A 24,788-nucleotide genomic window follows, 5' to 3' on the forward strand; every position below is an offset into this window, starting at 1 on the left:
ACACTACTTCTTACAGTTGAGCAGGCAGGGAAGGCAATCTGATTCCAGACCCCGAAACCCCCTCTTTGACACCAGCTCAATGTCACCCTCTTCAGACGCAGCCTGGTGTGACCCTTAATGTCCTTCTCATGACCCTCACTACCACAGGCAGCTCCTGTCCTCCAACTAAAGAGGAAAAACTTCAAAGGCAAGAAAGGGCACTAGTCAAAGAATCCAGAAGAATGGGCTGGTGGAAGAGATGGAGGTGGAAAAGAGAAGATCGAAAGAACTGAGTGAATAATCTGCAGAGGAAGGGACAGGAAGAGGGGTGGGAAAGCGGATGGATGGTGGAAAAAGCACAGAGGGGAGGTGTAGAGGAAGAGACACAGAGCAGGATAGCAAGGCAGAAGAGAAGGCTAGCAGGGGATGCCTATGCTTAGCTTTGTCCTTTGCCAGGTTGCCTCCCTCCAACCTTGGGGTAATGATGGCTGTCTCCACTGGAAATTCACCCTACACTCCAGTCGTAACTTATCTGTGAAGGATCACCCCATACTTTTGTGACTGATCTTTTTATATCCAGTTTTCATTATTTCTTAGCATTAAAAAAGCTTGCTTTAAATTTTTTGTTGTAAAAGGAAGGTACAGAACAGAATATAAGATGCTACCACTTACATAAAATAAGAGCTGTACATACATATACACCTGTGTACATAGACTGAGAGTAGAAGATTCTGCTATAAGGTGGAAAACTAGGGAACTGGGGGTCAGAGCTGGAAAGGAGGCTTTTCACTTTACATCTTGAAAGGTTCAACTACCATTTGTATCTATGAGTATTTTAAAAACAATACAAACTCAATTATGAACAAATTCTCACCATATACATATAAATCATTCTATATACTACAACTGTAATGTATGTTTGGATACAAGTGAAATATGCACAGCCAGCAGCTACTGCAATCCTTATCTCCTTCCTAAGGCTCTCCAAAGCTTAACCTGTTATGACAGCGACGCAATACTCCCCATGGAGGTATTTCCGCTCATAATACTATTCCTCCTCAGCAAACACAGGATTTGTGCCAGTCAACTTAATGAGCTGCTGTGATTATGCTCACCGTTGGCACGACCACCCATCCCACGTGTTTTGTTGGAAAAGGAGAAACTCCAGTAGCCCATAGAGCCAAGTTTTCTGGACTAGCTTTAGTGAGCACTCCAGAACAAAGGGAACACATTTTGGAGCCATTTAAATAGAAACCAGGCATCTTTGCTCAGGATGTGCCTCTCAATTAAAGAAACAAAGAGGCAGTATAGATGAGACTCATGGGGAGGGGGCTCTCTTGCTGTTTTTTCTCCAATTGAAATGCACATCATAGGCTTGAGCTTAAATGATTATCTATGGTCTCTAGAATCATGGCAGCAAAACCAAACGAGAGCACATCAAGTTATTTTCTGTTTTAAAAAAGCCACAGAGAAGCTTTGTGTGATTATGAAGTAATGGATCCGAATGAGAGTGCGATTTGCCAGCTGGAAGCACTGGGAAAGGGCTCTTGGTGGTAAAGCAACTACGTGTCTTGAGAAAACGACTAGTACGTGTTGCAGGCCCCATGGAATTTGCTTAATAAGTTGCACATTTGTCATTGTAGGTCAGTTCTTTGGGTGCCAGGAGACATAACTTCTTCATTATATAATCAAATATTTGTCCTTGCTGGAAAATGAGCACAAAAGAATGAAGAATGTTAGCCACTCTGCTGTTTCCAAAACCCTTTCTCTGGCCAAGTGGGTGTTCTGAATTGAGCCTTCATCCCAGGGAACATTTTGAAAGCTAAGTTCTGGCACTGGGATTTGGTCCCTCTGCCACTTATCTCTGCCCCTTCTCTGGGAGTCTGACTCTAAGCAGGCTGATGGAAAGGGGGAGACAGCTGATGTTTGTTCATGCTCTTAGGCAGAGATGGGAAGTCAGAGAGAGCATTCCAGATTTTTCAACTTGCAGGCTTCTGTCTATCTGGTGACAGATTTTGTCAGCTACAATATGTTAATTACTCTGAGGAACTTAGAGACAAGACATTTTCATTTTTTGAGATCTTTTTAAAAATCGTATGCTGCTCAAACCCATGTGTGTTTGGATCTATAATCTTTGAAGACTTCTTCCAAGAAAAATAGAACTTTTCATTTCTCCTAAGGGAGTCTCTGGTTAATCTCTGGTTAATGTTTTGATTTTGAGCAAGTTGGGAATTTCTACTGGTATTCACTTTTGCTTCAGACTGGGCAAATATATGTTAACAGTTCGATTTGCTCCATGGAAAAGACCTTTAAAAGTGAACTTCCTACCACATTTATTCAGAAGGCAACTGGAAGATGATAATTTGCTTTCAGTAGGTAAGATATCTGGAAAGTGGCCCTCGCCAACTGGCCCACTATATTAATAGGTACCCCAAAGGCATATGCTATTTTTTTTGTGTGTTTATACATGAGCCAAGCCTTAAGAAACCCAGCAGGTAAGAATTCTGAAAAACTTCTGGCCAATTAAAACAGAAATTTGAATTCATTCATGGGAATACTTAAGCATTCAAAAATCAAAGTAACTATTTGATGAATAATCAGTCTTGGAGTTTCTGCAGAGCAAATTGTGAAACTGTACATTTAAAAAAAAAATCTCTAGAAAGACACATTGGCAGCCAATAAAACCATTAGTGTCTATAGGGCCACTGTGATAATGCAAGAACTGGGTTCACCCTATGTTCTTATAAATGAACTGCATTTCTATGGTTCATAAGACCAGAGAACAGGAAGCAAAATTTGGTTCAGTTCATAAAGTACACACATGATTAATAAAACTGTCAAATCAAATTTGTTTTGAGAAAACAAAATCCTTCAGACAGGGACTATGTCTGAACCAAAACAAAACAATTTTTAAAACCACATATTTTGTTAGTTCTATTCAATTTACTCATTAGACAACATTTTTAAGAGCACAAGATTTAATATGATCACAAAATTTCCATATTATTCCCGAATTTTATGGAAAAAAGCCATTCCATTTATGTTACTTTTAAAAATAAAGAATTTTCTCTTTAATTGCACTTAACATTTTGATTTCTAATTAATTTCCTGTTCTGGTCCTTAAGAAAAAAATGTTATAATGATATCAAGAAGTTTTAGAATGGCATATTTACTGCTCGAAATTTCTGAATGTCTTTTCATTTTTAGATGAATCACTACTGGTTGGATTTTAAAATTACAAAAGACGGTTCTATTGTATTATGGGTTTTCCAGTTGTGTTGGTAAATTCGGAATCGCAACATAACCTCCATATAATGCCCTAATCCATAAACCTCCACTAAGACCTATTTTTTTTCCCATGTCCTACCAAGAAAGCAAGTTAAACGAATTTTACATGTAGAGAAGCCTGCTGAACTCATTTTCTTTCATGGGAACATGGGTGGAAAAGCAGAAGGAGAGGAAAGAGGAAAGAACTTCCCTTTAAAATGAATTCTAATTCACCCATGCGTGCTTTGTAGTCATTTAGTCATGTCTGACTTGTTGAAACCCTTTGGGCTGTAGCCTGCCAGGCTCCTCTCTCTGTCCATGGGATTTTTCAGGCAAGAATACTGGAGTGGGTTGCCATTTCCTCCTCCAGGGGATCCTAACCAAGGGATCATCACATCTCCTGTGTCTCCTGCACTGCAGGCAGATTCTTTTCCTGCTGAGCCATTGGGGAAGCCAGAAACCAACTCAAATAAAGACAGTATAGGGATTAAGACCATGAACTCTGGAGTAAAACAATAAAGGGGGGAGATAAGCTAGATGAAATTGGTTCCTTAGTTGTGGCAAATACATCATTCTGAAGGCTGTTAACAATTGGAGAGGACTTCACTGGTGGCGCAGTGGATAAGAATCCTGCCAACACGGGGGACATGGGTTCCATCCCTGTTTCAGAAAGATTCCACATGCCTTGGGGCAACTAAGCCGGTGTGGCACAATTACTGAGCCCACACTCTAGAGCCTGTGAACTGCAACCACTGAGCCTGTGAGCTGCACAAAGGGAAGACACCGCAACGAGAAGCCCATGCACCACAACAAAGAGTAGCCTCTGCTCACCACAACGAGAGGAAGCCCCCGTGAAGCAACAAAGACTCAGCACAGCCAAATAGATAAAGAACTAAAAATTAAAAAGAAAAAAATAGAGGGATCTGGGTAGGAGGTATACCAACGCTGTACCATCTTTGCAACCTTTTTGTGAACCTAAAACTAATTTAAAAACTAATTTCACTTAAATAGTGAAAAGTTTGGTTTAAAAAAAGACAGAGGCCTCGGTGTGACTTCTGGCTCTGCCATGTGTTAACTGTGTTAACCTTGAGCAAATTATTTAACCTCTCTAAGCCTCAATTTCATTTACCCAAAGAGTTCATCCTCAATAGTGAAAAACTGAAAGGCTTCCTGCTAAATTCAGGAACAAGACAAGGATGCCAACTTTCACCACTCCTGTTTAACATAGTATTGAAAGTCCTAGCAACAGAAATCAGACAAGAAAAAGAAATAAAATGTATCCAGACTGGAAGAGAGAGGTAAAATTGTCACTGTTTGCAGATAACATGATACTCTATACAGAGGACCCCAAAGTTGGAGATTAAAACTGATAAATGAATTCAGCATGGTAGTAGGACACAAGAATACACAGAAACCTGTTGTATTTTTATACACTAATAATGCAATATCAGAAAGAGGAAAGAAAAAAACACGTGTAAAACCACATGAAAAACCACCTAGGAATAACCTTGGCGGGCTGCAATTCATGGGGTCGCAAAGAGTCGGACGTGACTGAGCCACTGAACTGAACTGAAGGAAGTGAAAGACCTATATCCTGAAAACTATAACACGTTAAAGAAACTGAAGACAAGTCAAAGAAATGGAAAGATACCCCATATTCTTGAATTGGAAGAATATTGCTAAAATGGTCATATTACTCAATGCAATCTACAGATTTAATGGAATCCCTATCAAAATACCAAGGACATTTTTTCCCAGAACAAGAACAAATAATCCTAAAATTCAAATAAAGACACAAAAGTCCTAGAACTGCCAAAGCAAATATGAAGAAAAAGAACAAAGATGGAGGCATAGCCCTTCTAGACCTTGGAATATGCTACAAAGCTAAAGTAATCAAAAGAGTGTCATATTGGCACAAGAACAGACATATAGGTCAATGAACAGAACAGAGAGCCCATAAATAAACCCATGTAACTATGGCCAATTACTCTATGACAAAAGAGGCAAGAATAAATAATGGAGAAAAGACAGTCTCTTCAAGTGGTGTTGGGAAAACTTGGACTCAGTTCAGTTCAGTTCAGTCTCTCAGTCGTGTCTGACTCTTTGCAATCCCATGAATCGCAGCATGCCAGGCCTCCCTGTCCATTACCAGCTCCCGGAGTTCACTCAAACTCATGTTCATTGAGTCGGTGATGCCATCCAGCCATCTCATCCTCTGTCGTCCCCTTCTCCTCCTGCCTCCAATCCCTCCCAGCATCAGAGTCTTTTCCAATGAGTCAACTCTTCGGATCAGGTGGCCAAAGTACTGGAGTTTCAGCTTTAGCATCAGTCCTTCCAAAGAACACCCAGGGCTGATCTCCTTTAGAATGGACTGGTTGGATCTCCTTGCAGTCCAAGGGACTCTCAAGAGTCTTCTCCAGCACCACAGTTCAAAAGCATCAATTCTTCGGTGCTCAGCTTTCTTCACAGTCCAACTCTCACATCCATACATGACCACAGGAAAAACCGTAGTCTTGACTAGACGGACATTTGTTGGCAAAGTCATGTCTCTGCTTTTGAATATGCTATCTAGGTTGGTCATAACTCTCCTTCCAAGGAGTAAGTGTCTTTTAATTTCATGGCTGCAATCACCATCAACAGTGATTTTGAAGCCCAAAAGAATAAAGTCTGCCACTGTTTCCACTGTTTCCCCATCTATTTCCCATGAAATGATGGGACTAGATGCCACGATCTTCATTTTCTGAATGTTAAGCTTTAAGCCAACTTTTTCACTCTCCTCTTTCACTTTCATTAAGAGGCTTTTTACTTTCTTCATTTTCTGCCATAAGGGTGGTGTCATCTGCATATCTGAGGTTATTGATACTTCTCCTGGCAATCTTGTTTTAAAATGGTTTAAAGACCTAAATTAAGTTATGATACCACAAAACTCCTAGAAGAGAACACAGGCAAAACACTTTGATATAAATCATAGCAATATTTTGTTAGATCAGTTTTCCAAGGCAAAAGAAATAAAAATAAAAAGAAACAAATGAGACCTAAACAAACTTAGAAGCTTTTACAGTTATCAAGACAGTATAGTACTGGCACAAAGACGGAAGTATAGATCAATGGAACAAAACAGAAAGCCCAGAGATATATCCACGCACCTATGGATGCCTTATCTTTGACAAAGGAGGCAAGAATATACAATGGAGAAAAGACAGTCTCTTTAACAAGTGGGACTGGGAAAATTGGTCAACCACTTGTAAAAGAATGAAACTAGAACACTTTCTAACACTATACACAAAAATAAACTCAAAATGGATTAAAGATCTAAATGCAGGACCAGAAAGTATAAAACTCCTAGAGGAAAACATAGGCAAAACACTCTCCGACATAAATCACAACAGGATCTTCTATGACCCACCTCCCAGAGTAATGGAAATAAAAGCAAAAGTAAACAAATGGGATATAATTAAACTTAAAAGCTTTTTCACAACAAAGGAAACTATAAGCAAGGTGAAAATATAGCCTTCTGAATGGGAGAAAATAATAGCAAATGAAGCAACCGACAAACAACTAATCTCAAAAATATACAAGCAACTCATGCAGCTCAATTCCAGAAAAATAAACGACCCAATCAAAAAATGGGCCAAAGAACTAGACAGACATTTCTCCAAAGAAGACATACAGATGGCTAACAAACACATGAAAAGATGCTCAACATCACTCATTATCAGAGAAATGCAAATCAAGACCACAATGAGGTACCATTTCACGCCAGTCAGAATGGCTATGATCCAAAAGTCTACAAGCAATAAGTGCTGGAGACGGTGCAGAGAAAAGGGAACCCTCTTACACTGTTGGTGGGAATGCAAACTAGTACAGCCACTATGGAGAACAGTGTGGAGATTCCTTAAAAAACTGGAAATAGAAATGCCATATGACCCAGCAATCCCACTGTTGGGCATACACACCAAGGAAACCAGAATTGAAAGAGACATGTGTACCCCAATGTTCATTGCAGCACTGTTTACAATAGCCAGGACATGGAAGCAATCTAGATGTCCATAGGCAGACAAATGGGTAAGAAAGCTGTGGTACATATACACAATGGGATATTACTCAGCTATTAAAAATAATACATTTGAATCAGTTCTAATGAGGTGGATGAAACTGGAGCCTATTGTACAGAGTGAAGTAAGTCAGAAGAAAAACACCAATACAGTATATTAACACACATATATGGAATTTAGAAAGACGGTAATGATGACCATATATGCGAGATAGCAAAAGAGACACACACGTAAAGAACAGACTTTTGGACTCTGTGGGAGAAGGCGAGGGTGAGATTATTTGAGAGAATAGCATTGAAACATGTATATTATCATATGTGAAATAGATTGCCAGTCCCGGTTTGATGCATGAGACAGGGTGTTCAGGGCTGGTGCACTGGGATGATCCTGAGGGATGGGATGGGGAGGGAGGTGGGAGGGGGGGTTCAGGATGGGGACACATGTACACCCATGGCTGACTCATATCAATGTATGGCAAAAACCACTACAATACTGTAAAGTAATTAGCCTCCAATTAAAATAAATTAATTTTTAAAATTAAAATATTTGGAAGATTTTGCACAGTAAAAGAAAACAAACCAAAACAAGAAATCCCATAGAATTGGAAAAAATATTTGCAAATGATAGAACAAATGATACAAATAATATCCAAAACACATAAATAGCTCATACCATTCAATATAAAAATCAATTGAGTTAAAAATGGACAGAAGACCTGAATAAACATTTTTCCAAAGAAAATGTACAGAAGATATTTCTGTATATCCAAAGAAGATAAACAGATGACCAAGAGGTACATGGAAAGATGCTTCAACATCACTAATTATTTAGAGAATTGGAACTCAAAATCAGAGTAAGGCATCACCTCACACCTGTCAGAATGGCTGTCATGCATAAGCCTACAAAAAAGAAATGTCAGATACAATGTGGAGAAAAGAGAACCCTTGTACACTGTTGGTGAGAATGTAAATTGGTGCAGCTTCTATGGAAAAAAGTATGAGGTTTCCTTTAAAAACTAAAAATAAATCTACCTTATAATCCAGCAATTCCATTCCTAGGCATACATCAGGCAGAGAAAACAAAAACACTAATTCAAAAAGATACATGCACCCCAGTGTTCACAACAGCACTATTCACAATAGCCAAGATGTGGAAGGAACCCACATGCCCGTGAGAAGACAACTGGCTTAAGGAAATGTGGTGTGTACATAAATGGAATATTACATAGCTATAAAAAAGAATGAAATGCTGTCATTTGCACCAGCGTGGCTGGACCTAGAGATTATGCTTAGTGAAATAAATCAGAGAAAGACAAAGAATGTACGACACCACTTGTATGTGGAATCTAAAAAATAATAACAATGAATGTACATACAAAACAGAAATAGATCCACAGAAACAGAATAAATTTATGGTTATCAAAGCATGGGATGGGAAGGAAAATTAGGGGTATGAGATTGATGGATATAAACTACTACACATAAAACAGATAAGCAACAAAGATGTATAGCATAGGAAATAATACCCAGTATCTTGTAATCACCTATAATGGAATACAATCTGCAAAAAAAAACCTGAAGCACTATACTGTACAGCTGAAACTAACATCCTATTGTAAATCAACTATACTTCAATTTTGAAAAAGTACCCTTATAGAGCCTACTTTAAAAGACTGTTGTGAGGATTAGATGAGCTAGCAAAGAGCTTGACACAATGCTCGGCATGAAGTTATTATCTGTAAATTACTTGCAATCATTACCCATCAAAGGGCCAAGCACTGCAGTATTCAATGGAGGGCACAGCCACTAAAACTCACCATGTCCTCATTCTCCAACACTTGTTGATAGCACAATATTCTTCACAATCACCCAGGCTCTAAACCCCTTTCAGTGCTTCTCTTTCCCTTGACTTTATACTCAATCAGGCAGCAGATCCTGTTAAACTTGTTGCTGCAATATTCTCAATCTTGTAACCTCTTTCTTCCAACCATTTCTACTCTGGCTTAATCCTTGTTCCTGCCTAATTATAACAGGACACTGTCCTCTTGTTATTCCCTATTTCCTTTGCACCTTGAAGGCCCCTCTATAGCATGGCCTCATTAATCTCTCTAAATCATGCTACCTAACCTTCCACAGAAGGAAGACCTGGAATGTTAGGTCCATGAATCAAGGCAAATTTGAAGTGGTCAAACAGGAGATGGCAAGAGTGAACATTGACATTTTAGGAATCAGTGAACTAAAATGGACTAGAATGGGTGAATTTAACTCAGATGACCATTATATCTACTACTGTGGGCAAGAATCCCTTAGAAGAAATAGAGTAGCCATCATAGCCAACAAAAGAGTCCAAATTCACTACTTGGGTGGAATCTCTAAAACGACAGAATGATATCTGTTTGTTTCTGAGGTAAACCATTCAATATCACAGTAATCCAAGTCTATGCCCAGACCAGTAATGCTGAAGGAGCTGAGGCTGAATGGTTCTATGAGACCCACATGACCTTTTAGAACTAACACCCAAAAAAGATGTCCTTTTCATTATATAGGACTGGAATGTAAAAGTAGGAGGTCAAGAAATACCTGGAGTAACAGGCAAATTTGGCCTTAGAGTACAGAATGAAGCAGGGCAAAGGCTAATAGAGTTTGGCTAAGAGAACTCACTGGTCATAGCACACACCTTCTTACAACAACACAAGAGTAGACTCTACACATGGACATCACCAGATGGCCAATACCAAAATCAGATTGTTATATTCTTTGCAGCCAAAGAGGAGACGGCAATGGCAACCCACTCCAGTACTCTTTCCTGGAAAATCCCATGGATGGAGGAGCCTGGTAGGCTGCAGTCCATGGGGTCGCTATGAGTTGGATATCGACTGAGCGACTTCACTTTCACTTTTCACTTTCATGCATTGGAGAACACTCCAATGTTCTTGCCTGGAGAATCCCAGGGAAGGCGGAGCCTGGTGGGCTGCCACCTATGGGGTCACACAGAGTCGGACATGACTGAAGTGACTTAGCAGCAGCAGCAGCAGCCAAAGATAGAGAAGTTCTATACTGTCAGCAAAAACAAGACCAGGAGCTGACTATGGCACAGACCATGAACTCCTTATTGCCAAATTGAGACTTGAATTGAAGAAAGTAAGGCAAACAACTAGATCATTTAGCTATGACCTAGATCAAACCCCTTACTATCATACACTGGAAGTGACAGATAGATTTAAGGAATTAGATCTGATACACAGAGTGTCTGAAGAACTATGGACACTGTACAGGAGGCAGTGATCAAGACCATCCCCAAGAAAAAGAAATGCAGACAGGCAAAACAAAATGGCTGTCTGAGGAGGCCTTACAAATAGTTGTGAAAGAAAGAGAAGCGAAAGGCAAAGGAGAAAAGGAAAGATATACCCATTTGAACGCAGAGTTCCAAAGAATAGTAAGGAGAGATAACAAAGCCTTCCTCAGTGATCAGTGCATAGAAATAGAGGAAAACAATAGAATGGGAAAGTCTAGACATCTCTTCAAGAAAATTAGAGATACCAAGGGAACATTTCACGCTAAGTTGGGCTCAATAAAGGACAGAAATGGTATGGACCTAAAAGAAGCAGAAGATATTAAGAAGAGGTGGCAAGAATACACAGAAGAACTATACAAAAAGATCTTCATGACCCAGATAATCATGATGGTGTAATCCCCAACCTAGAGCCAGAATCCTGGAATGAAAAGGCAAGTGGGCCTTAGGACGCATCAATATGAATAAGGCTAGTGGAGGTGATGGTATTCCAGTTGACCTATTTCAAATTCTAAAAGATGACACTGCAAAAGTGCTGCACTCAATATGCCAACAAATTTGGAAAACTCAGCAGTGGCCACAGGACTAGAAAAGGTCAGTTTTCATTCCAATCCCAAGAAAGGCGATGCCAAAAATGCTCAAACTACTGCATAATTGCATTCATCTCACATGCTAATGAATGCTCAAAATTCTCCAAGCCAGGAACTTCCAGATGTTCAAGCTGGATTTAGAAAAGGCAAAGGAACCAGAGAACAAATTGCCAATATCTGTTGGATCATCAATAACGCAAGAGAGTTCCAGAAAAACATCTACTTCTGCTTTATTGACTATTTGAAAGCCTTTGTGTGGATCACAACAAATTGTGGAGAATTCTTCAAGAGATGAGAATACCAGACTATCTGACCTGCCTCTTGAGAAATCTGTATGCAGGTCAGGAAGCAATAGTTGGAACCATATACTGGTTCCAAACAGGGAAAGGAGTACGTCAAGGCTGTATATTGTAACCCTGCTTATTTAACTTACATGCAGAGTACATCATGAGAAATGCTGGGCTTGATGAAGCACAAGCTAGAATCAAGACTGCCAGGAGAAATATCCATAACCTCAGATATGCAGATGACACCAACTCTTAGGCAGAAAGTGAAGAAAAACTAAAGAGCCTCTTGATGAAAGTGAAAAAGGAGAGTGAAAAAGTTGGCTTAAAGCTCAACATTCAGAAAACGAAGATCATGGCATCTGGTCCCATCACTTCATGGCAAATAGATGTGGAGACAGTGGAAACAGTGACAGACTTTTTTATTTGGGCTACAAAATCACTGCAGATGGTGACTGAAGCCATGAAATTAAAAGTCGCTTTCTCCTTGGAAGAAAAGTTATGACCAACCTAGACAGCATATTAAAAGGCAGAGACATTACTTTGTCAACAAAGGTCCATCTAGTCAAGGCTATGGTTTTTCCAGTAGTACTGTGTGGATGTGAGAGTTGGACTATAAAGAAAGCTGAATGCCAAAAAATTGGTGCTTTTGAACTGTTATGTTGGAGAAAGCTCTGGAGAGTCCCTTGGATTGCAAGGAGATCCAACTAGTCCATCCTAAAGGAAATCAGTCCTGGGTGTTCATTGTAGGGACTGATGTTGAAGCTGAAACTCCAATATTTGGGTACCTGATGTGAAGAGCTGACTCATTTGAAAAGACTGTGATGCTGGGAAAGGTTGAAGGCAGAAGGGGATGACGGAAGATGAGACGGTTGGAAGGCATCACCAATTCAATGAACATGAGTTTGAGTAAACTCTGCGAGTTGGTGATGGACAGGGAGTCCTGGCACGCTGCAGTCCATGGGGTCACAAAGAGTCAGACACAACTGAACAACTGTACCGAACTGAACTGAACATTCCACAACTCTCCACTCTTTTTATCAACTACATTTCTCATTCTTTGGCTTCTGAATTCATGACCATCTATTTTCTAGCTTCAATTTACTTTTCCAGCTGTATTTCCTACCACTCTTACTTCATATACTCTTAGATGTGGTTGACCTCAATTATTAGCTAGTTATGAGATACGTCTAAACCTCAATGAGAGCACACTCTGAGACACAGAGGTGCTAAGAAAATAGCCAAGGTCACAGAGTTCATGGCAAAGCAGACTTTAGTCACAGATGGCACTGTAAGTCAATACTGTGGATATTTCCAGTAACTGGGCTTCCCAGGTGGCGCTAGTGGTAAAGAACCTGCCTGCCAATGCAGGACACATAAGAGATGTGGGTTTGATCCCTGGGTCAGGAAGATCCCCTGGAGGAGGGCCTGGCAACACATTCCAGTATTCTTTATAGAGAATCCCATGGACAGAGGAGCCTGGCAGGCTATGGTCCATAGGGTTGCATAGAGTTGGATGATGATGAAAGCAACTTACCACGCATGCACACCTCCTAAATGCCACAGCAATGTTGAAAAGAAAAAACAAACAAGCAGGAAGAGACATTTTAAAAAACAAGATATCTCTGAAGACTTGAAAATAAAGTACGTGAAAAGCTACATAGGTGGCCAGGAGTTTCTCAGAATAGCAAGGACTAAAAACATCCTACTGGAAGAGGACAAAGGACAAGATACCTGCTTAAACTAGTAACTCAAGTAAGGCTTCCCTTACCCTAGAAAGACTGAAAAACTACAATCTCTATCTGAGGTCATAGTTTACATAAAAGCTGCGCACCTAAAGAGTGTGGAGGGTACAGGCAGAGCCTTGCAGCCAGGACCTGGGCCAAGCTGCCTGCTAGGGCAGTGATTAAATTCAGAATAACCCTAATGGATCAGAAACCACCCATATAAGATCTGATCTTGGACTGGGAATCCAAGGGTCCAGGTGGAGGCAACCACAAAAATCTAGACAGGGTGGGGAAACAGAACTCAGAAGGAAAAACGTCCTCTTCACTGTTAGATTGCTAGAATTCTAGACACAGGGGAAAACTAGTTCTACAAAGGGCAACAAAAGCAACAATTCGGATATGTCCTCACTCCCAAGTGATATCAACAATTATTCTAAAAGTAACTTTACTTTTAAGTCTTTAAAAATATAAGGAAGGGAGGTCCCTGGCAGTTCAGTGGTTAAGATTCCACACTTCCACCGAAGGCGGGTGCAGGTTCTTCCCCAGGTTGGGGAACTAAGATCTCCTATGCCATGTGGTACAGCCAAAAATAAAAATATAAAAATTTAAGGAAATAGAATCTAAATATTTCTTCAAAAAAGACAGTATTACTACACAAAAGATGAAAAAGTGTAGGTATAAACACACCAACTAGAAATCCAGTAAATAAAATAAAAACCCCAACAAATGTAATAAAGATTGAACAAGCAAACTAGAAGACAACACTGAGGATTCCACTAAGCGGCACAGGAAGAGATTTTAAAAATACACAAAATGACAGTCAAGAGATACAGAGGATAAGACTGTGCTTAATAAGAGCTCCAGAGGGTAACAATCTAAAAATGATGAAGCTGTATTCATCTTTTTCAAGTCTTTACCCAAATGTTACCTGGTCAATATAATCTAATTCCTCTATTTCATTTAAAATTGTGACAACCTCTAGCTCTCATTCCATCTTTCCCTTATTTGGCCTTACTTTTCTCCATAGCACTTATCAGCTTCTAAAGGACTATATTAATTATGCATATATATTGCCACCTCCTTCTAGAATGTGAGAGTTAATGAGGATATTAACACATACATTCACTTTGATAAATGTTGTATCTCTTAGAACATTAACCAGCAATTGTTATACTTCATAAATATATGATGACTGAAAAATTAATAGCTGAGTATCGTTTATAAAGGAAGAACAGCAATGAGTCCACAGTTTGAAGGCAAAGAGAAAAGATTTTTTTAAAAGTTATAACCCAGTATTGTGTTAATTGGTACAATCTGAATATAGACTGTGTATGTTTATCAACATTCAATTTCCTAAATATGACTGTATTTACATTGAAAACTATCTTTGTTCTTAGGAGATGGATGCTGAAGTACTTAAGAATAAATTGCCATGGTGTCTGCAACTAACTTTCATGGTTAAGGGAAAAAATTACATATTATATACATGCATATTTATGTATATTCACAAATATAAAGCAAATTAGAAATTTAACAATTGGTAAATCTACACAGGTGTTTATTTTCTACAGATTGTGAAGTTTTTCAAGATAAAATACTGAAAAAAATACAGAAACAATAAGTAGTTGGACACTGAACACCCATACTTAATAAAAATAAGAGAACTACTGGTAGAGAGAAGAGGTCAGCAGCTCCTTTCCTCCCCACCAAATAACCATAACACTGGAAAAAATACTCAAAAACAACAATTTCAGGGCTAGGGAAATAAAGTAAAGGGAAATAAATTGAGAAGCTACTGAGCTGTGGAAGATCGGTGGGCCCCTGAGCATCCTTACCTGAGCTACTCCCATTTTCCATGGAGCCTGATGGGTGAGGAAGAGCTAGCAGGGCAGGGATGGCAGTGAAAACCAACAGCTTCTCTGGTAGAGTGAGAGAAACTGATCTGGAGTGAAAGGCAAAGCCCACAGCCAGGGGCAACTGTTAGTGAAAACAGCAAAGTTAGAGGGACAAAAGCAATCAAAGTCTGCAGTTCTACTTTTGGATAGCAGGTGAAACCTGTGTAGAGAAATCTAAAATAGCCAAAGATCTCCACATATTGCCTGAACCTTGAACACATGCTCCACACACCCAGAGATAATCAGCCAAGGGCGGAAGATCTACTGACTCGAAGTTTCTGAGCACAGTCTCTTACAACCTAAACTGCATAGATGCAGAGGTATCCCTTAAAAAAAAAAATTAGGCTTAAAAACTCAAATTAAAACAAATTGAGCAGAAAAGTCAGCAGACACATAACAGAGGGGAGAGATTTTTCAGATTAAGTCCAGGCAAATCACAAAGCTAACAAAACAACAACCACCACCAAATGACAGCAAAAACTCTCAAAGGAACAAACGTCAAACCCAGAGTTGATACAATATGTTACATAAAACCTTTATTTTACAGAAAATTTATGAAGTATGTAAGAAATAGAGGTGTGGCCCATACTCAAGACAAAAAGCTTTCAAAAGAAACTGTGTGTGTGCTCAGATGTTGAATTTAATAAAGACTAACAACTCACAGAAAGACAAATATTGCATGAATCTCCTTATATATCTAAAATAGTTTAACTCATAGAAACAGAATAGAAAGGTGGTTTCTAGGAGGAAGAGGAAATGGGAGCTGGGTTAAGAGGATATACAATTTTAGTTATGCAAGATGAATTCGTTCTAGAAATCTGCTGTACAATATTGTGCCTATAGTTAACAATACTGTATTCTGCAATTGAAATTCTGTTTAAAAAGTACATCTCATTTAAATATTCATACCACAATAATAAAAGACTACAAGACAGCTACTGTAAAATTTTTTTAAATTAAAGGACATAATGATTAAAGAGTTAAAGGGAATCATGACCATGACTTAAAGGGGGAATCTCAAATAACAATTATAAAAAAGAATTGTGAAAATTCTAGAATCAAAAGGCACAATAACTGAAATGAAAATGTCTGGATAGGTTCAACAGGAAAATTGAGATGGCAGAAAAATCAACAAACTAGAAGACAGATGAATAAGAATTATCCAATTTGAAAAACAAGATATTAAGACAGAAGAAAAATTTACAGATCTTGAGAGACCTGTGGCAAAACAGCAAGTGTATCACTATACATAAGATCCTCAGAAGGAAGGGAGAACAAAAAACAAGGCATAAAAAAAATAATGGAAGGAATAATGGCCAAAAAAACTTCTACGTATCCTAAAAATATTAATCTATTAATCTACAAATCCCAGAAGCTCAACAAATCTTAAACAGGATAAACACAAACAAATGCATACCCAAACAAACCATGCTCAGATGGATGAAAGCCAAAGGGAAAATCTTAAAAGGAATATGAAAAAAAATCAAATCACTGCATACAGAAGAACAATACGATTCACAGCTAACTTTTTATAAAAAAATATGGCGGCCATAATGCAGTAGAATGACATAATCAAATGGCCAGGGGTGGGGAGGTGGGGGAATGCCAACAGAGAATTCTAAATCCATCAAATGCTATCATTCAAAAATGAATTTGAATATAGTACAAAATGAAAACTGAAGAGAATTTCTTGCTGGCATACTTGCTTTGCAGAAAACCCTTCACATGACAGGAAAGGAGAACAGACTTGGTAACTCAAACCCATGGTGAAAAATGAAGAGCAGCAGAAATAGTAAATATGTGGGAAATATAAAGGAGTACACACACACACACACCTTCTTTTTCTCTTAAATTCTTCAGGAGACATCATACAAAGCAATAATTATAATAATAATGTTGCCACATATATAATATATACAGATGTAATATATAAAACAATTAATAGCACAAAGAAAGGGAAAGGAAATAAAGTCATACTAGAGGAAAACTACTATATTATACCAGAAGTCAGTCAATTTTAATCTGAACAAGTCTGTAATATTCTATTGAACTACCTAGAATAACCACTTAGAAAATAACTTCAGTTCAGTTCAGTCGCTCAGTCACAACCAACCCTTTGCGGCTCCATGGACTGCAGCATGCCAGGCCTCCCTGTCCATCACCAACTCCCACAGTTTACTCAAACTCATGTCCATTGAGTTGGTGGTGCCATCAAACCATCTCATCCTCTCTCATCCCCTTCTCCTCCCGCCTTCATCTTTCTCAGCATCAGGGTCTTTTCAAATGAGTCAGTTCTTCCCATCATGTGGCCAAGTATTGGAGTTTCAGCTTCAACATCAGTCCTTCCAATGAATATTCACGACTGATCTCCTTTAGGATGGACTGGTTGGATCTCCTTGTAGTCCAAGGGACTCTCAAGAGTCTTCTCCAACACCACGTATCAAAAGCATCAATTCTTTGGTGCTGAGCTTTATAGTCCAACTCTCACATCCAAACATGAACACTGGAAAAACAACAGTCTTGATTAGATGGACCTTTGTTGGAAAAGTAATGTCTCTGCTTTTTTGGGGGGGGGTATAGGGTACTTTTATTGATGGTACGTGACAAGGCAGGGCTCCCTAAGCCCCTCCCCTTCCTCAGGGCCTTGGGGATGGAAATGTGTGGAGGTTGGGAGATTCTCAGTGTGGTGGAGGTGGGGCAGGACTCCCCAGCAGCTGAGGAACTCTCTCTTCCTCTCGTGCTCCTGCTGGGGCTGGGGGTCCAGGGACCTTACTCCTTGGAGGCCATGTGGACCATGAGGTCCACCACCCTGTTGCTGTAGCCAAATTCATTGTCATACCAGGAAATGAGCTTGACAAAGTGGTCGTTGAGGGCAATGCCAGCCCCAGCATCGAAGGTAGAAGAGTGAGTGTCGCTGTTGAAGTCGCAGGAGACAACCTGGTCCTCAGTGTAGCCTAGAATGCCCTTGAGAGGGCCCTCTGACGCCTGCTTCACCACCTTCTTCATCTCATCATACTTGGCAGGTTTCTCCAGGCAGCAGGTCAGATCCACAATGGACACGTTGGGGGTGGGGACGCGGAAGGCCATGCCAGTGAGCTTCCCATTGAGCTCAGGGATGACCTTGCCCACGGCCTTGGCAGCGCCAGTAGAAGCAGGGATGATGTTCTGGGCAGCCCCTCGGCCATCACGCCACAGCTTCCCGGAAGGGCCATCCACAGTCTTCTGGGTGGCAGTGATGGCGTGGACAGTGGTCATAAGGCCCTCCACGATGCCAAAGTGGTCGTGGATGACCTTGGCCAGGGGGGCCAAGCAGTTGGTGGTGCAGGAGGCATTGCTGACAATCTTGAGGGTGTTGTTATACTTCTCGTGGTTCACGCCCATCACAAACATGGGGGCATCAGCAGAAGGTGCAGAGATGATGACCCTCTTGGCGCCACCCTTCAAGTGAGCCCCAGCCTTCTCCATGGTAGTGAAGACCCCAGTGGACTCCACCACGTACTCAGCACCAGCATCACCCCACTTGATGTTGGCAGGATCTCGCTCCTGGAAGATGGTGATGGCCTTTCCATTGATGACGAGCTTCCCATTCTCTGCCTTGACTGTGCCGTGGAACTTGCCATGGGTGGAATCATACTGGAACATGTAGACCATGTAGTGAAGGTCAATGAAGGGGTCATTGATGGCAACAATGTCCACTTTGCCAGCATTAAAAGCAGCCCTGGTGACCAGGCGCCCAATGCGGCCGAATCCGTTCACTCCAACCTTCACCATCTTGTCTCGGGGATGCGGCTGGCACAGCACAGAAGTTACGGCTATCTGTCGAATGGGCAGGAGCAGAGAGCCTGTCTCTGCTTTTTAATATGCTGTCTAGGTTGATCATAGCTTTCCTTCCAAGGAGCAAGCATCTTTTAAATTCATGGCTTCAGTCACCATCTGCAGTGATTTTGGAGCCCAAGTAAATAAAGTCTGCCACTATTTCCACAGTTTCCCCATCTATTTGCCATGAAGTGATGGGACTGGATGCCATGATCTTCGTTTTCTGAATGTTGAGCTTTAAGCCAACTTTTTCACTCTCCTCTTTCACTTTCATCAAGAGGCTCTTTAGTTCCTCTTCACTTTCTGCCATAAGGGTGGTGTCATCTGCATATCTGAAGTTATGCATATTTCTCCCAGCAATCTTGATTCCAGCTTGTGCTTCATCAAGTCCAGTGTTTCTCATGATGTACTCAGCATATAAGTTAAATAAGCAGGGTTACAATATACAGCCTTGACGTACTCTTTTCCCTATTTGAAACCAGTCTGTGGTTCCATGTCCAGTTCCAACTGTTGCTTCCTGAACTTCATGCATATTTTTCAAGAGGCAGATCAGGTGGTCTGGTATTCTCATCTCTTGAAGAATTCTCCACAGTTTGTTGTAAGCCATACAGTCTAAGGCTTTCGCATAGTCAATAAAGCAGAAATAGATGTTTTTTAGGAATTCTCTTGCTTTATTGATGATCCAACAGATATTGGCAATTTGATCTCTGGTTCCTCTGCCATTTCTAAATCCAGCTTGAACTACTGGACATTCACGGTTCACGTACTGTTAAAGCCTGGCTTGGAGAATTTTGAACATTACTTTATACCAAGTGAGATGAGTGCAATTGTGCAGGAGTTTAGGCATTCTTTGGCATTGCCTTACTTTAGGATTGGAATGAAAACTGACCTTTTCCAGTCCTGTGGCCACTGCTGAGTTTTCCAAATTTTGCTGACATATTGAGTGCAGCACTTTCACAGCATCATCTTTTAGGATTCGCGATAGCTCAACTGGAATTCCATCACCTCCACTAGTTTTGTTCGAATGCTTCCTAAGGCCCACTTCACTTCACATTCCACAATGTCTGGCTCTAGAAAAGTGATCACACCATCATGATTATCTGGATTGTGAAGATATTTTTGGTATAGTTCTTTTGTATATTCTTGCCACCTCTTCTTATCATCTTCTACTTCTGTTAGGTCCGTACCATTTCTGTCCTTTATTGTGCCAATCTTTGAATGAAATATTCCTTTGGTATCTCTAATCTTCTTGAAGAGATGTCTAGACTTTCCCATTCTATTGTTTTCCTCTATTCTTTGCACTGATCACCGAGGAAGGCTTTCTTGTCTCTCCTTGCTATTCTTTGGAACTCTGCACTCAAATGGGTATCTCTTTCCTTTTCTCCTTTGCTTGTCAGTTCTCTTCCTTTCACAGCTTTTTGAAAGGCCTCCTCAGACAGCATTTTTGCTTTTTTTGCATTTCTTTTTCTTGGGGATGGTCTTGATCCCTGTCTCCTTTACAATGTCATGAACCTCCTTCCATAGTTCTTCAGGCACTCTGTCTATCAGATCTAATCCCTTGAATCTATTTCTCACTTCCACTGTATAGTCATAAGGGATTTGATTTAGGTCATACCTGAATGGTCTAATGTTTTCCCTACTTTCTTCAACTCAAGTCTGAATTTGGTAATAAGGAGTTCATGATCTGAGCCACAGTCACCTTCTGGTCTTGTTTTTGCTGACTATATAGAGCTTCTCCATCTTTAGCTGAAAAGAATGTATAATCAATCTGTTTTCAGTGTTGACCATCTGGTTTAGAGTCCATGTGTAGAGTCTTCTCTTGTGTTGTTGGAGGAGGGTGTTTGCTATGGCCAGTGCGTTCTCTTGGCCAAACTCTATTAGCTTTTGCCCTGCTTCATTCTGTATTCCAAGGCTGAATTTGACTGTTACTCCAGGTGTTTCTTGACCTAGTACTTTTGCATTCCAGTCCCCTATAATGAAAAGTGTATCTTTTTTGGGTGTTAGTTCTAGAAAGTCTTAAAGATCTTCATAGAACTGTTCAACTTCAGCTTCTTCAGCATTACTGGTCAGGGTATAGACTTGGATTATTGTGATATTGAATGCTTTGCCTTAGAAATGAACACAGGTCATTTGTCGTTTTTGAGATTGCATCCAAGTACTGCATTTCGGACTCTTTTGTTGATTATGAGGGCTATTTAATTTCTTGTAAGGGATTCCTGCCCACAGTAGTAGATATAATGCTCTACTAAGTTAAATTCACCCATTCCAGTCCATTTTAGTTCACTGATTCCTAAAATGTCAATGTTCACTCTTGCCATCTCCTGTTTGACCACTTCAAATTTGCCTCGATTCATGGACCTAACATTCCAGGTACCTGTGTAATATTGTTCTTTACTGCATCAGACCTTGCTTCCATAACAGTCACATCCACAACTGGGTATTGTTTTTGCTTTGGCTCCATCTCTTCATTCTTTCTGGAGTTATTCTCCACTGATCTCCAGTAGCATATTGGGCCCCTACCGACCTGGGGAGTTCATATTTCAGTGTCCTATCTTTTTGCCTTTGCATAGTGTTCACGGGATTCTCAAGGCAAAAATACTGAAGCGGTTTGCCATTTCCTTCTCTAGTCAACCACAATTCATCAGAAAATAACTTTTTAAATAGTAAAAAAAAAAAAAATTAAAAATCAATTAAAATGATACCCTAAATAGGAAAAGGAGTACAGCAAGGCTGTATATTGTCACCCTGCTTACTTAACTTATATGCAGAGTACATCATGAGAAACGTTAGGCTTGAGGAAGCACAAGCTGGAATCAAGATTGCCAGGAGAAATTTCAATAACCTCAGATATGCAGATGACACCAGCTTTACAGCAGAGAGTGAAGAGGAACTGAAGAGCCTCTTGATGAAAGTGAAAGAGGAGAGTGAAAAAGTTAGCTTAAAACTCAACATTCAGAAAATTAAGATAATGGCATCCGGTCCCATCATTTCATGGCAAATAGATGGGGAAACAGTGGAAACAGTGGCTGACTTTATTTTTCTGGGCTCCAAAATCACTGCAGATGGTGACTGAAGCCATGAAATTAAAAGACGCTTACTCTTTGGAAGGAAAGTTATGACCAACCTAGACAGCATATTCAAAAGCAGAGATATTACTTTGTCAACAAAGGTCCCTCTAGTCAAGGCTATGGTTTTTCCAGTGGTCATGTATGGATTTGAGAGTTGGACTATAAAGAAAGCTGAGCGCTGATGAATTGATGCTTTTGAACTTTGTTGCTGGAGAAGACTCTTGAGAGTCCCTTGGTCTGCGAGGAGATCCAACCAGTCCATCCTAAAGGAGATCAGTCCTGGGTGTTCATTGGTAGGACTGATGTTGAAGGTGCAATTCCAATACTTTGGCCACCTGATGGAAAGAGTTGACTCATTGGAAAAGACCCTGATGCTGGGAAAGATTGAGGGCAGAAGGAGAAGGGGATGACAGAGGATGAGACGGCTGGATGGCATCACCGACTCAATGGACATGGGTGTGGGTGGACTCCAGGAGTTGGTGATGGACAGGGAGGCCTGGCGTGCTGCAGTTCATGGGGTCGCAAAGAGTCAGACACGACTGAGTGACTAAAGTGAATAACTATGTGTGTAACAGTAAAGAAGTTAATAAACAAGCAACATGGCCTTTATTATGTCACTCCATTGCCTTGTGGCCATGATATGTCTGATGAAAAGTTAGCTGGAAATCATATTGTTCTTCTATTTACAGTGCTTTGGTATTTTTGTTTGTTTTCCTATTCCTTCTAAGATTTTCCCTTTGGCTTTGAACCACAATCACATAAAACTAATCAAACTGATCATAAGGACCACAGCCTTGTCTAACTCAGTGAAACTATAAGCCATGCCATATAGGGTCACCCAAGATGGATGGGTCATGGTGGAGAATTCTGACAAAACATGGTCCACTGGAGACAGGAATGGCAAGCCACTTCAATATTTTTGCCTTGAGAACCCCATGAACAGTATGAAAAGGCAAAAGGATATGATACTTAAAGATGAACTCCCCAGGTCGTTAGGGGCCAAATATGCTACTGGAGATCAGTGGAAAAGTAACTCCAGAAAGACAGAAGAGATGGAGACAAAGCAAAAAAAAAAAAAAAAAAAACCACCCAGTTGTGGATGGGACTGGTGATGGAAGCAAAGTCTAATGCCATAAAGAGCAATATTACACAGGAACCTGGAATTTAGGTCGATCAATCAAGGTAAATTAGAAGTGGTCAAACAGGAGATAGCAATAGTGAACACTGACGTTTTGGCAATCAGTGAACCAAAATGGACTGGAATGGGTGAATTTAACTCAGATGACCATTATATCTACTACGGTGGGCAAGAATCCCTTAGAAGAAATGAAATAGCCCTCACAGTCAACAAAAGATTCCAAAATGCACTACTTGGGTGCAGTCTCAAAAATGACAGAGTGATCTCTGTTTGCTTCCAAGGCAAAGCATTCAATATCACAATAATCCAAGTCTATGCCCTGACCATTAATGATGAAGAAGCTGAAGTTGAATGGTTCTATGAAGACCTACCAGACCTTCTAGAACTAACACCTAAAAAAGATGTGCTTTTCATTATAGGGGACTGGAATGCAAAAGTAGGAAGTCAAGAAACACCTAGAGTAACAGGCAAAATCAGCCTTGGAGTACAGAATGAAGCAGGGTGAAAGCTAATAGAGTTTGGCCAAGAGAACGCACTGGCCATAGCAAACACCCTCCTCCAACAACACAAGAGAAGCCTCTACATATGGACATCACCAAATGGTGAATACTGAAACCAGATTGATCATATTCTTTGTGGCCAAAGATGGTCAGGAAAAACAAGACTGGGAGCTGACTGTGGCTCAGATCATGAACTCCTTATTGCCAAATTCAGAGTTAAATTGAAGAAAGTAGGGAAAACCACTGGACTATTCAGGTATGACATAAATCAAATCCCTTGATTATAATGTTCATGAGGTTCTCAAGGCAAGAATACTGAACTAGTTTGCCATTCTCTTCTCCAGTGGACCATGTTTTGTCAGAACTCTCCACCATGACCCATCCATTTTGGGTGGCCCTACCTGGCATGGCTCATAGTTTCACTGAGTTAGACAAGGCTATAGGCCATGTGATCAGATTGGTTAGTTTTCTGTGATTGTGGTTTCCAGTCAGTCTGCCCTCTGATGGAGAAGGATAAGAGGCTTATGGAAGCTTCCTGATGGGAGAGACTGACCGAGGGGGAACCTGGGTCTTGTTCTGATGGGTGGGGCCATGCTCAGAAAATCTTTAATACAGTTTTCTGTTGATGGGTGGGGCTGTGTTCCCTCCCTGTTATTTGACCTGAGGCCAAACTATGGTGGAGGTAATGAAGATAATGGTCCCATGAACCTCCTTCAAAAGGTCCCATGAACACACTGCTACACTCAGTGCACCCAGCCCGCAGCAGGCCACAGCTGACCCACACCTCCGCCAGAGACTCCGGACACCAGAGACATTCCAATCCTAGAGTAAGGCAATGCCAAAGAACGCTCAAACTCCTGCACAAGTGCATTCATCTCACACGCTATAAAGTAATGCTCAAAGTTCTCCAGGCCAGGCTTCAACAGTACGTGAACCATGAACTTCCAGTTGTTCAAGCTGGATTTAGAAAAGGCAGAGGAACCAGAGATCAAATTGCCAACATCTGTTGGATCATCAAAAAAGCAAGAGAGTTTCCGAAAAACATCTATTTCTGCTTTATTGACTATGCGAAAGCCTTTGACTGTGTGGATCACAAAACTGTGGAAAAATCTTACTGATGGGAATACCAGACCATCTAATCTGCCTGAGAAATCTGTATGCAGATCAAGAAGCAACAG

General features: G+C 40.4%; 1 pseudogene across 1 annotated transcript; it reads right to left on the reverse strand.

Annotated features, from left to right (window-relative positions):
* On the reverse strand, nt 17,661-18,941 carry LOC102176799 (annotated as a pseudogene). The gene has a single exon (XR_001918676.1). The product of XR_001918676.1 is annotated as a glyceraldehyde-3-phosphate dehydrogenase pseudogene (transcript).

The sequence above is a fragment of the Capra hircus genome, chromosome 10 (genome assembly GCF_001704415.2).
Source record: "Capra hircus breed San Clemente chromosome 10, ASM170441v1, whole genome shotgun sequence".
Taxonomy (NCBI): domain Eukaryota; kingdom Metazoa; phylum Chordata; class Mammalia; order Artiodactyla; family Bovidae; genus Capra; species Capra hircus.